The sequence below is a fragment of the Myiozetetes cayanensis genome, unplaced genomic scaffold (assembly GCF_022539395.1).
Source record: "Myiozetetes cayanensis isolate MyiCay16 unplaced genomic scaffold, myiCay2020 scf1, whole genome shotgun sequence".
NCBI classification, from domain to species: domain Eukaryota; kingdom Metazoa; phylum Chordata; class Aves; order Passeriformes; family Tyrannidae; genus Myiozetetes; species Myiozetetes cayanensis.
Window position 1 is genome coordinate 36,794,654 of NW_026086604.1, and position 14,556 is coordinate 36,809,209.

Here is a 14,556-nt window from a genome sequence, read left to right on the forward strand (position 1 = left end):
CTCAGTGTTTACACTCTGAGCTTGGATTTAACAAAATTACATTGGAGAAAAAAAAAAAAATTAAAAATGAAATCCTACCACAATACAGCCATGCATTTCTAGGTGGAGAAAGGGAAGAAAAATGCGACAATTCGGAGACTTGGACCCACTATCTCCTGAAGATCAGTGAAAGAGCACTTTCAAACTAATATATTTGGCTTTGATGAACACATTTTATCTCTAAAACCCAAACATTTTTCTCCTTAGAAACAACATACTCTATAAATCTCAGAAATTAAGTGTATTTTCCCTATTCATTAAATGCTTCAGAAAACTGTCTGGTCTAAAATGCAGAGAGCAAACAGATACATGGAACGTTTTAAGTGCAACGCACACCTTTCATCATTAATTGAATATAAAATCAACAACTGAAAAACAGGACGTGTTGCTACAGCCACCAATGCCAGTTCAAAGTCTGTTTGAACATCAGTCCCCACAGTACCGGTGCTCCAGCAATGAAAGTAGGCTTTCCAAGTTCTCATGATCACCTTACAGGCTTAACAGAACAACAAAAAATGGCTCTGTTTTTTGATGAAAGATTCTGGGAACATGCAAAAACTCTCTGACTGGGTTTGAAAAAAAAAACTTGTCTTCAACATTTATATTTAATCATTCAAGTTTTCTACCAAGCAGTAAGTACAAATGAAGATTACCTTCACCTAAATTATTTTAAGATTCTATCACTCAGATTGTCACAATAGTCTAAAATCCAACACCATGGATGACATTACAAGTGCTGAAACAATTTTCCCTCCACAAGGCACTGAAGGGCACTTATCACAGAATCTACTTTTCAAGCAGTGATTTCGCTAATGGGTCTCATTTGTTTTATTATTGCCCCATTAATCTATGCTGCCCTTTTTAATATCCCATTTCTATTATCACTATGTTCTTCAGGGAGAGAAAGAAAAGCAGCTGCTACTTCTTCACTCTATCCTAAGGAATGCAGAGCAGCATCCTTACTTGGGATGACTTGTTTTCGAGTGCACTGCCATCCTGTGTGTGCTCATCCATCAATACACAACTTACTAATATAGGGTGTACGTTGTTTTCACCAAAAGAAAAAAAAAACCACAGAAAAATTAAATTCCAGCTCAAGTTACATTAACAGTTAAAAGAAATCAACCTCAAGTATTGATGCCCAGAAATACATAATGTATACATGGAATATCCTCTCTGTATTATCCAAGGTCAAAGCAAGCAAATAAAATACACAAATGCTGTAATGAGATTATAGGAAAAAGCTGAGCTTTCTCCTGAAGGCTCACTGTCACAAACATTCTTCAAATACAAACTAACATATTTAGGTGGGTGATAAACCAGACACGCATTCAGTGCAATTGAAAGGGTAGTGAAATGTTAATTAAGCTTCCCTTTCAATGTTGTTCTATAAATCCTAGTGCTAACTCCTCAGCAGTTTGACTTCCTGAATTTTAACAAAGTCTTTCTGAAAGAGAAAAGGCTTGCTTTCCTCATTTGAATCAACATATTTATTAGTACTGTTTTGAAATTAGGTATGAAATTTCCAAACGTGCTGAAGGCAATTCCAACATGCATCTGCACACACACATTTCTCTTCTGTACACATAAATCAAATCTTTCCACGTCACCAGCTCAGAGCTTGATGGCTAAGTGCCTGTATAAATACTCTATTGGTTTGTATATTTAGTGTTTCTACACTTGAGTGCAGAATTCAAATCTGTGTGAGAGCAGGGGTATCATCAAGAGGAAGAAAACCCCATGAACAACCCAGTTCTCTGTACTAAACACTGTCACCCAACTGAGTTAATACTACTTGAATAAGTGAGACCACTTTCCTGATGACTGTCATTAAAGGCCACCATGGTCCTGCCCCAAAGGACAGCTGCCAACTCCATTCTCCTCCCGGTGAGCAGCTCCGCACACCACTACGGATTGTAGCTGGGGGAAACCAAGGCATCGGGCCTTTTGGAAGTCTTTTCCCAGCATTTAACAATTTCCTCGCTCTCGACAGCCCCATTTAATTCCAGTAAGCATTGCTTAGGAGGCTAAGCATTCATGTTGGCTTCAACACCACACTTAAAAAGAAAAAAAAAGAAGAAAAATAAACCCCACTGTGCATGCATGTTCATCTGAGAGAACAAGTGTGCTTGTTTGCAAGCACGTATGGGGTCAAGTGCCCTGAAATCAATGGAAATAGGTTGCAACATGGCAATGTGCTCCAGGCATGTCTAGAAAGAAAAGCAAAGACCTGGTGAGGAGCCAGGACAGAAATGTCCACCTGAGCCAGCACAGGGAGCCTGGGGGGTAACAGCCAAGTGGTTACGTGGCCAGACATGGAAGCTTTGTACCTGTGGGGCCGGTGGTATAAATGAAAGAACATGCAGCTATGCAAAGGGATCAACTTTTTGTGTATTGTTTGAATTGCTCCATTTCACTGAAGTGCTGCATTTGAATATCACCGGAAAGTTTATTCAGTACTCTAATCTCAGAGAGATAATGATTATTAACCAGGTACAGTTAGAAAAGGAAGTGGGATGAAAGAGAGGTGGATGAATGTAAATTGCTAATGAAAAAACTTCTCCCACCTGTGCTGGCTGCAGCATGATTCTGCTGCTAGCTAGGAAAGTCAGTTCAAATCCTACCAGCCTCTTTGCTGCCCATGGGTACCTGAAACACCACAGTGACATTGAGAAGCTTGCTACTTATTAATTTTATTGGTAATGATAAAGGCTGAGCAGCAGCAGCACAGTGTATTCTCAGGAATACAAAATTGTGCCATTTAGTTTTCAGTTGTGAAAATCATCACTGGAGCAACAGCGGTAGAGAAATGGCTTTCTTCTGGCTTAAACTCTAAAGAAACTCACTGCTTACACATCTCAATCCCTCTTGGGTACATCTCTGGTACCAGTACTGCCCTGCAGAAATTCAAAGGCAAACAGGTTTTCTTCACCCACTCCAAGGAAATGTGTGAAATATCCTTAGGGACCCAAGAAATGTTCCTTTTACTCTGTTTATATCCAAATGTCTGCTCTGTAGCTGTAATCCTTCTATGGACTGAACTGTGTTTTTCAGGACTTGCTCTGCATTTCCATTATTGCTCTTCCTTATAATAACTACTAGACTTAAGAGATTATTTAAAGAAAAACAAAGACAAAACCCTTATGCACGCATTCAAACATAGTTCTTTTCAATACTATGCACATATTAATAAAACCTTTCTGACAGTTCTGACTAACTGAGCTCCTCTAGCACCCACTGAAGACCTGCTGAGTAGAGTACAAACAAAGTTTTGGGGTTTTGAAGCTGCGTTTTCAGCCAGACAATTCAATTCAGGAATCCTTTGCGATAGAGGCAGAGACTCAGAGCACTTAATTTTAGCACATTCTAGGTATTGTGCTCTAATCACTCTTAAGTCCATAACATGTTTGTCCGATATTCATATTTAAATAACAAATGCACTGTCTACATGATTTAGGGGAACATAACAAAGCCTAAAGCAGCAATAGCTATACAACTAACATTAGCTACAAATAAATCCTCTATAAAATATTCTTTCCTTGATATAAAGCCAAGACACTAGGAGGAGATAAACTATGCAGAAACCTTGGAATTACAGGTCCATATATTCTAAATATGCAGTTTCTTGAAATGTATGAGAAATTGATAAGCTGACCCCATTCTGGCAAGTATTTATTTCTAGCAATATTATGAATAACAACATTATTGTACAATAACTGAGTTTATTTTTTCTCTCATACCTAAAACTGCATTCTAAACGCAGACTGAATGATGCTAACCCGCTTCCCTCCCCGGTTCTGTGCCCTGTCGCTCCTACACATTGGCCAAGTTTCAGCCAGTCTTTGCCTAAAAGTATCCATAGAAGAGTCCTACTACTATTTTGACAGTATTAAAGTTGCAAAAACAGCAGCAAAATGCAACATGAAAATGTAGTCCAAATGAAATTAGTGAAATTTCTGTCCTTGGTTTCGGTGAGGACAGAGCTTCACCTGACAAAGTTACAACGAACCTCATATTCTTAATTCATCCCTCTGGGACAGCAGATGAAGGAATTGTACAAGAGGTTGGATGGAGCACAATGGATAAATATAATGAAAGCTGACAGCCTTTACTCTGCTTCCCTTGATATTTAAAGGCCTGTGTCAATTTTATTTTCCAGGTAATAAAATATAACTACCACTACCTCAAGATGCACCATAAACATTACATAAATTCCAGTATAAGTAATCAAGAAGTGATTGCAACAGGACTCAAAGAGATCACGAAACAAAATTTGCACAGGAACATGGGACACAGATGGAAAATGTCAGGGTCTCCCAACAATTAGGTGCACTTCAGAGGTGCGGGTCCCCATTATGAAGATGCCAGTTTGTCAACAGTCACTGAAAAGCCTATAAATGAGGGCATCACCGACTACTGGTGTAATATATAAGAATACCATCTTAGGGTATAACTGCCCTAAATTATACTAATGTGTATGCCTAAAACTGATAGAAGTTATTCTGTGGATAATTGTCATTGTAAGCCTCACATATATATGTTACTAAGTTTTAAAATACAGGCAAAGCCCAAGTAAACTTAGCTGAAACTGATATAAGGTTATCCATATCCAGAATGGCAGCAGTATTTCATTTTTGAAGCCAATTTTAGATAAAGATGTGTACAGTGTGTAGACTTGGTCTCCCATAATATTAACTGTCAAGATAAAGCATGAGGAGATGAAATAGTCTTTCAGATCTACCATGACTCAAAATACTAATGAAAGTGCCTATTTTCAACTCTGTTCCCCCCTAAAACATGAAACAGTGAACAATAAGTGAAGAGCAATATCTATTTATTCAAGCAGACATTTAGGCCTTCAAAAGGTCATAAATAATGTGAACTACAGTGACCTAAAACCAAGAGTGGCAGAATTATGTGGACAAGGGAAATTTCCACCAAGTGGGAAGGTAACAAGTTTGGCAAAGGTGGCTACTTTTCAATGCTGATGTATTACTTCCAATCAAAAAACCCCAAGCTACAACTAGCATTAACTTTGTATTACCATGCATAGATGAATGTTCAATGGGTTGATATATTTAAACTAATTCTGCTTTGCTCTTACATCACACTCAAAGACTTTTAAGACAAAACTCTCCATAAATAAAACAGTGCCACCACTTAGCACTCTTTCTATTTCAATGTGCAGTGAAAATGATGAGGCTTAAAGCAGGATGTTGCCATAACCAGAAATGCTGAAACTGTTAAGTTTTACAGAAATAGCTTCTGTAAAATCCATAGAGATGTAAACATCTGGAAAGCAGGAAAGCAACCTAGCAGCTATACTTACATACTAGCTCTGTAATGTATGCCTAGAGCTCACTGGGAGCTGGATAGAGATGCCTCTTTGAAAGAAAAACCTTTAGGAAATGTTTTGTTTCTCTTTATTTCTGAAATCCATCACTGTTACATCTCCTACCCAGTAGCCATAATCACCTCTCAGTGATACTTGCTTCTGGGTTAAATACTGCCCTATAGATACCTGACACACATGAAAACTGGTTTTCTTCAACAGGCACAGACAGCTGCACAAATGCACAAGAAAGCTCAGAAATGAAATTTCCCTTTCTTCCAACTAGACAATAAAACCCAATATAACACATCCTATTATTTAGAGTGATGCTACAGACTGTGTTTATAAAAGCTGTACTGGAAATCAATTCTGTTTTCTTTGGACCCCTGTGTTGCTTAAACCATATTGTACTCTTTGCAATAATTTCAGTCACTCATTTAAACAAAAAAAATCAGGAAAGGGTCTAAAAAAGTATAATAAGAAATGAATTTTTTATTACATTTGTAACTCTAGCCTTACGTGAATACTTTTATTTCAGTGTCCATTTTATGAGAGTGATGCTCTAAACAGTTCTCAAAGCTTTAGAGGAAACACCCTTACTCTTTGTTCATCAGCCAGTGTCAATGGTCACAAGTCCAAACCACTTTTATCCTTATAATTCTGCACCTCTCCATACCCATCATGTTTAAAGTTTACAACAAGACCACAATTCCCAGTTTATCCTGCGGTCTCCTGGGACTACACAATTCTCCCAGGATCTCTTCTGCACTTCTAGAAATCAAACCCCTTCTTCAATACAGGATCCCTGAACCTGGTGCTCTGTCACATCTCAGAGTTTCATCAAACCCTGAAGTTCCTGTACCATGTCCCAGCTGCTTGGTCCCTCTTTGGAAAAAGTGGGACTTCTCCTCTGCTACTTCTCCACCTCCTCTTCAAACTGCTCTCCCATTGCACCATCCCATTTTTGCAAGATGCAGTAACTCCTGCTCTGGTCTAGTTGAAGGAGCAGTGGTATCTGCCCTTCGCTTTTCCTTTCTTCTCTACTGATAGGAGAAGCTAGCACCTCATCTCCTTGTTCCTGGCAGCTGTCCTTCACAGCCATGCTTAGATTTGGCATCCTGGTAAACGACCTTTTTTCCCAGTGGTAGTGTTTCCAATGTGTGGGGAAAAAAAATTTAATTGGGGGTTCACTGCTGCACACTGGGAGAAAACAGAGGGAGGCAGAACAACAAAATGGTTTTCATTATGAAGCTCAGCAAAAATATTTTAAATGGAACACTACTCATTTTAGTTCCCATCTCAAATACATGGTAATTCTTAACAAGTCCATTTTAAGAGTGAGATGTATTCTATGCTAATGAAATGTTTGTGGCAATAGGTTCAGTAGAAATCATATGCACTTGTGAAGACGGAAATAAAAATTTTCTGTCTCAAAAATGCAGAGGTACACATGCAAAGCAACCTCCTTCTAGTATTGCCACAGATATGCTGCCTCATTAGCAGGATTTTCAGATTCCATACATCAGTCACCCACGTGGCCCCTCCCAACACTGTGAAGTCTGGTCCTCAACCACAGGAGCACAAGTGTCATCAGTAATTAGGCAGCTGGGAAACAAATTCTGCAGCATCCCTCACCAAAATAATGATTATCATTAACTCACCTATCTAGAACATATATCTTGACAGCAGCATTTTCAAAATGCCAATTCTGAGCCATTTGACACACTGAAAAATTAAACATAGTCCTAAATCCTTTAAATGAAAACTTGTATGAATGTTAAAGCACTCTACTGTAGCATACTTGTCACCATCAGTGCAGATACAAAATCAGACTTGGCCTTAACTTACACTATGGACTAAGGCCTAAAACATTAATCACCTTGGCTTAAAAGAACTTCTGCATGTGAACTTGGAAATATTAAGAAACCAAGCCAGATTTAAATGGATAAAGTGTAAGTATGGACTTCCAAAATGAATGTTTATATTAAATGGTCTGACTTGTAGCCAAAGACTTGAGGACCCAAAGCCAGAATTTTATAGGTTTACCTCCACAGCTACTGCAGAAAGGCCAGATGATCTCCCTTGGATATTTGGCATTTTGCTTCATGCAAACCTATGAAAGCACTCACAAGCTGAGCACTAAAAACTATTCAGCACTGAAATACAAACACCTAAAATGACACAACCTTCGGGAAAACAAAGTCTCTCTGTTTACCATTTAAGTGACAGTAGTGTTCATAAAATCTTGGGTAGCTGATATTTAAGCTAAGGAACTGATATTTAAGGAAAGGAACTGTGAGAGATCTGAAATGAACTTGAGCATGTAAGACAGAAGGGATGTTCAGGGGAAGAGGCCCATGGCAATACCCTGCACAGCCATCCCACCCAGCATAGGTGAAGTTCTTATTTCTACTAACAGATATGCACATAACTAAGACTGATAGTCATTCCTGTGCTGTAGAGGAAACAGGGATTTCCTTGCCCAGCTTACTCATTCACACGGCCTTATCCAGCAGGTACCTGCCAGTCCTAAAAATGAAGTCAGTGTTGTTGAGGATAACAACAGAAACACTCTTCCTCCACTTGATTTAGAGTGCAGACTAGGAGCAGCCTTCCAGGGCAGATACTTGAAGTCCTAGGCTATACTTAGTATTATACAAATATCTCAAAGGTGGTGTCAAGAGGATGGTGCCAGACTCCTTTCAGTGGTTCCCAGCAACGGGATGAGGAGCAATGGACATAAACTAAAACACAAGAAGTTCCACTCAACATGAGGAAGAACTTCTTTCCCTTGAGGGTGGCAGAGCACTGGAACAGGCTGCCCAGGGAGGTTGTGGAATCTCCTTCTCTGGACACATTCAAAACCCACCTGGACACGTTCCTGTGTAACCTGCTCTAGGTGACCCTTCCTTGGCAGGGGGGTTGGACTATATAATCTCCAGAGGTCCCTTCCAACTCTAGCAATTCTGTGATTCAGTACGTAGAGACAGTCCCTTCTCCAGCACTTCCTTTCAAAGGCTTCCACTTTGAAAGAAAAAGTATTTGCAAGCTTTCTTTAAATAAAGGAAAGAGTAAAAAAGACCACATAGGGTACTTGGCAAGGAAATTGGATTACTAACCCTTCTCCAGGGCAATTAAGTAATTTCTAGCAAGTAGGACATTTCAGCTGAAATAGGAAGACCAGTTTGGTTCTTCCTCAGGAGGTGGGAAGCTTGCCCCAGTTTGGGGACTCAGGATTTGATCCAGTTTCTCATTTCTCAGAAGAGTGCAGCAATCTGATTTTATGTACACAAATGCCACTGCCAATTTCTTTTTGTGGGAAAGGAAAAAATTTACCAGACTGTCGTACGAGGTCAGAAGCCCTGAAATCTCAAGTTGCCATGTTTAGACCTTTATTGATTGTCAAAGTTCTCTAAAACTGTTTACAATGAGAAATACATTAAAGGAACATGGTATCATAGCTATGAACAGATTTTATCTGAGAAATAACCATAAACCCACAACAAAAACAGCAGTTAGATGTCCACTTGCAGTTACTAACCCTGCAAAACTCCAGAAGTGTTCAAATACATGAAGACCCAAAGTAAACAAATACAGCCCAGAAAAGAGAAACAATTCCAACAATTTATGCAGTGAAAAAAACAGAAACCACAAAAAGCTATTATAAATGGAAAAAAAACATATCACACTTAAAATTTCCTTTCCTTTAGACATTTAATTAGAAAGAGAATCTTTTAAAAATACTTATTTTCATTGTTTCAAAATAAAGCTTAATAGCACCTTTCTGAAGTTTCTTACATGTTCTGAAAACATATTTGAAAGAAATAGTGCCCAAGTTTATGGAGTATTTCTTACATCACTTGCCAAAATTTTACAAGCAAGAAACCAGAAAGCCATCTAGATTATAGATATTTAAATAGTTTCTCTCCTAACAGCTTATCTTGTTACATGGAAAATTCTTTTTAATAAACTCTACACATGAACACAACTGTTTCATCTTTAGAAATAAATATTAAAATATAGCCAATTAATGTCTTTTAATGATATTAAGAACCTACAAGGCCACCTTTAATAGGTAGTTCAGTAGGCACAATTGAAGAACGAGTATGGTAAAACCAGTACCTTTAGAAAAACGACAATGTTCAGCCAAGGTAGTACAATAGAGTGGCCTAATTCTGACAACTGTGGACTTTGAGCTGCTCTTCTGATTAGCTGTGGAATCTTTTTTGCCAAAGCTCTTTGTATTAAACAGCCTTTTCTGTAACGTGAGATATTACTGCAGTAGGGTCAGCATGGCTATATTAAAGTAATTCCTACAATCTAACTGCCCTGAGTTAACCATTTCTAAGCTGAGTTAACCATTTCTAAGCATTGAAACTTTACACACATGAAATATTGCACTTTTTTTTTCTTAAATAAATGCACTATAAAAATTTTGACTGTAACAACAAATAAAGTCTTTTAAAACTAATAGTTGGGAAAAAATCCAACAAAAACAAACCACACATGACTTACAGCAGTGTTTCAGGGCACTGTAACCTTCAGCACAACTCCATGAACGATCTCTTATTTTTTGACTGGTATAGTTATATTTTTCTCTAGAGAAGACAACATTTTCCCATACCACAGAATAGTTCATTCCCCTTTTCTCCAAGCCTCAAGTCTGAAGATACGTAGTGTTAGAAGTCAAGAAAGAAAACTGAAGGACTGCGTAACACTATGTCTCGAAGACACGTCTGTATATTTAATACTACTTCAAGCAGATGTTTAAAAATACCAACTTTGGCCCTGAAACACAACGCAACGTAGGTCTTCTATGTTATTATGACGTTGCAATCAATGATTTAGCTGTATAACTCAACACAAGCGCTACGCTGCATGTGCACAGCACGATCACATGCTTGTGTGTGCGATGCCTCAGACTACCAGTATTTACTACAGTTGTTGAGGCAGAGATGTTAGAATATATACTGAGTATATTTCCTTCTTGATTTCTGTACGGGAAATATGTGCCCACAGAGCCCACATGTTAAAACTACAGATCTTCACGAACTGTTGGCAACCTATTTAACTGAAGGTGAACATTCAGTTAGCTACTTGTTCATGAGCATCCAAACTTTTGTTTAATATCCAAGTTTGACACTCAGAGTGTGTTTTTGTATTACTGTTTAAATTAACAACTCTTCATTAGAACAATGTTCTTAGAAAGCTGCATTTAAGAAATCGAGACTCTTGAATAGTTTTTGCATAATTGAGGGGTCTGATGAAGTTAAGATGGAAATTCTTCCTGACCACAAATTTTAAGAAACACCAAAACCCTCATCATTTCAAAGAAAACAAAAGTTGTATCGAGTCATGATCAATGTATTTAATTAAATGGAGAGAGGAAGGCAGTGAAAGCAGAGTTAAGGCATCCCAGCTCCACGAAAACAAATAAACTAAAAACCCCTAAACCTGTAATTCAGTGTGTGGACAGACACAAGAAGAGCAAGAAATGGCAAGACATGGAGAGGTAGAGGAGAAATGCAATTACCAGGGAAAGAGCAGAGAGGAAAAGGTGTTGGGAATAGAGAAGGGAGCACCAAACAGTGGACTGGGAAGCAGGAGTAGATTACAAGGACAGAGTAGGATTATAGGAAAAACAAAGAGACACCTCAAGTGCTCTTCCTCCTCTCCTCTCTCACACTCCTGCAGAAAGAACAAAGCTGGCATCAAGCTCCTCCTGAAGCAAAGCTCTTGTTAACTGTCATAGGTTTAAAGAGAGATGCTGGAATTTTTTCCCGGTGTCCATCATCCCCCACTTCCTTCCCCACCTATCCATTAACCCAGAACACTTAAGGGTTGCAGCAAAGAGATGCTTCTCTCTCCTGCAGCCCCCGTGTCTGGGGTAGACTGTCCACCGAGCCTAGAAGGCTGGTGGTGAAGGAGCTGGCAGTGGGGTGGCTGGCAGGAGGAGATCACAGAAGGATACCAGCCTCAGAACCCTGTGCACTTTCAAGAGGAAAATGAATAGTGGAGTAAATCCAGTGAACTCAGTAAATCCAGTTCTTTCTTTTGGCAATGCTTCAGCTCCCTTTATGTGCTGCTTGCATGATGAGATACACAATCGGTTTGTCCCTGGGGAGTCCTGAACTAGAGATGCTCTTGACCATGTCCTCACAAGTGTCATAGACTACTGCTTACAAAGACTATTTTTTAAACTATTTCTCCATTCCTACCCTCCCTTCTAGTATCAGACTACTCCACCATTGCTACATATCCGTACTCCTCTAAGATTTGTGATATACAGTCACATTAATAGATCTCCCCTCTTTGTCAAAGGTAAATCTCCAAACTGAAAATTAAATACAGCATTGAGTATGACTGCCCAAAGTAACAAAGGAAATTTATGCCAAACCTAGAAATTGGATAGAGGTATCCCAAGCTTATAGCTACTGCTTTAACTTCTTGAGAGATGAGTATCAGGAAACTTTTTAAGTAGTTAACTGAACTAGAGTATCTCAGGGCTAAGCTGCCTTAGCCGTAAAAATAATATGATGCAGCAACCAAGGTGCCAAGCCTCAAGTGAGGACACCTGATGCTTTTTCATCTGCTCGTGCCTGCTGCATAAAGGCAACCTCTCCTGTCCAGCTGCCCTGCCAGCACACCACGTTCCTCCACTGAAGATGTCCCTCACTCATTAGCACCAGCTCATCACTGAGCTGGACTGGTTCCGAGACATTCTTTAAAAACTAATAAAAAGGGAGGGTTGGCTGTGTCACCGCAGCCAGGACTGAATGCTGCTTTCATCATAAATCACAAATCCAATCTTTTCTGTTGGCAAAATGAGCAATATATTTCCAACAAAACTACAGACCTCCTGCAGCCTCTGTATGAACACAAAACACTGAATCCCATTTCTAGGATAGGAGAAATAAATCCTATACAGAATGACATCAGGAAGGAAAAAATATGAAATGTGACTGTAAAATTAGTGTAGGTTAACTTGTGATCACAAAATCTAACACAGATCCCTTACCAGGCTTTGAATGTTCCTGGTGTCAGTCCTTGGCACAGCTAAAATGGTTTTGCTGCCTTTAATTTCATACTACAACGTATCTAGAATTTCAAGTTCCTAATTTCCTCAGTTGACAGAAATGGTTTCTGAGATGATTTCTACATTCTGGGAACAGATTTGTACCCTTAAATTAGCCATGTGTACTCTCAGATTTAACATTTTTGTCTTTAAATAAAACAGCAGCAATAATTATTAAGACCCCACACGATGCAAATTTATGTTCTTGAGCCAAATACGGTGATTGGAAACAGATGAACATGAAATGCTTTCTACTGAGTGGAATTAAAACTAAATATTAGTGAAGTGTGTTGCTGATTTGACACATGACACATAAGACATTGATTGCTGATTTTTCCTCTTTGCTACAGTGAAATACCAGAAGTGCCCTATTAGTCTTTCAAGAATTGTACAACCATTGGTACAAAATGCCACGTGTACAGCTGAGTACTGTCCTCCTGCCCTTCTGGGTTTCAGCTGGTTTCCTTGTATTTACCAAGGATGAGTAAATACATCCTTGGTAAATACATCTACTTTCCACTGGATGAGATACTGGATTTCCCGCTTTTGTTTAGGAGCTTTAGGGATGAATAAGATTTTAAGCTGTAATGCTCACCTCCTGCTCAGACCTTCAGATCAAGCTCAGCATGTTCTGGATGGACTTCTACCTGAGGACTGGAAGAAAGCAATCCAGCCTTCAAAAAGGGCAGGAGAGAGGACACAGGAAACTACCAGCCAGTCAGCCTCACCTTCATCCCCCGAAAGGTGATGAAGTGCCTCATTCTGGAGGCCATCTCTATCCACATGGATGACAAGAAGGTGATCAGGAGTAGTCAGCAAGTCAGCATGGGTTCTCTAAAGGCCCACTGTGGTTCCTTCCAACCTTACCCATTCTGTGATAATAACCAAATAAGTAACAGAAAGGTTTGAAGCACTAAGGCTGCAAGTGCTCGCTTGCAGTGAAGGTCTCCTGTATAAAAAGCTGATGCAATCTACTGAATGGAAAATTTGTAACCAAAGTACAGGTTGGGAATAAAGGATGGGAAAAAGCTTGGGACTACTGGAATACTTCCAAAAAGGATTCAGATAACAGGAATAAGTAACAGCTCTGGAGGACTAAGGCTAGAAGTGTTCACTTGCAGTGGAGGTCTCCATTGTAAAAACCTAACACAACCTACTGAATGGTACAACTGTAACCAAAGTACAGGTTGGGAATAGAAGCTGAGAAAAAGCCTGGAACTACTGGAGTACTTCCAAAAAGGATTCTGCAACATTGACACATATGTTGCTGCATGACTGAGGCCAGCAAGACCAAGCCTCAATCTTTCTGAAACAGTACTGAGCTATGTATTTGCAGCTAATGAACAGAACATACCTCCCCAGACAGCAGAAGAGGACACGGTAAAGTCCTTCTGGAATTGCCCTCCTTTCATCAACCCCTGGGAAAAAGTGCCCATTTTAATTCAAAAAGGTACCTGCAAAAGTGGAATGCCAAACTCTTGTCCAAGCTCTGAACAGGAGAATGTAATGTTCCAGGGAATTCTGAAAAAAAGAAAACAAAATATGAAAAAAGGCATTAAAAAAACCCAAAACACAACATAACAGCAACACTGCAGGTGCACACAGGTCAGTGTGGTTGTGATGCTGAAGGTAATAGAAACCGGACAGCAAGGTTGGTCCGTGCCAGCAGAAGTGAGGGTAAGAAGTGCAAGGCAGTCACAACAGCAATCAGGATTATTTCACATGAGAGATGAGATAAGTGATGAAACCAACATGGCTGTGCACTGGAAAAAAATCTATGAGCTGTGTAATAATAACAACTAATTAAAAAGTCATTTGGGATGTCTCAGAACACAAGCTCACATACGACAGTATCTGAGGTGTGAGATGAAATGCATCCACGCTGTGGATCAATGTATAAATGCAAACAGGGCCAAATGTCTAAATGTAATTTTTAATTCACTGATGCAAGACAACACAAAATTGTGTATTTTAAGTTATTGCTACAGATAAACAAAAATTTTGTTTCGTTTTTCGCTATTTTCAAATGAAGAAGAAAGAAAATACTGCAAAGAAAAAAAACCACCACTCTATTTTTATTACACAGCTTTAGTAGGCCATGGAATCAGTG

The 14,556-nt window shown here is 39.2% G+C and overlaps 1 protein-coding gene across 5 annotated transcripts in view; it reads right to left on the bottom strand.

Annotated features, from left to right (window-relative positions):
- FAM110B (family with sequence similarity 110 member B) overlaps positions 1–14,556 on the bottom strand; it is a 114,710-nt gene that overhangs the window by 3,947 nt on the left and 96,207 nt on the right. For all 5 annotated transcript variants that reach the window (XM_050318755.1, XM_050318762.1, XM_050318770.1 and 2 more), the window contains one exon: positions 13,901–13,967. The gene's annotated coding sequence lies outside the window, so the exon portion shown is untranslated. The remainder of the gene's footprint in view (positions 1–13,900; positions 13,968–14,556) is intronic.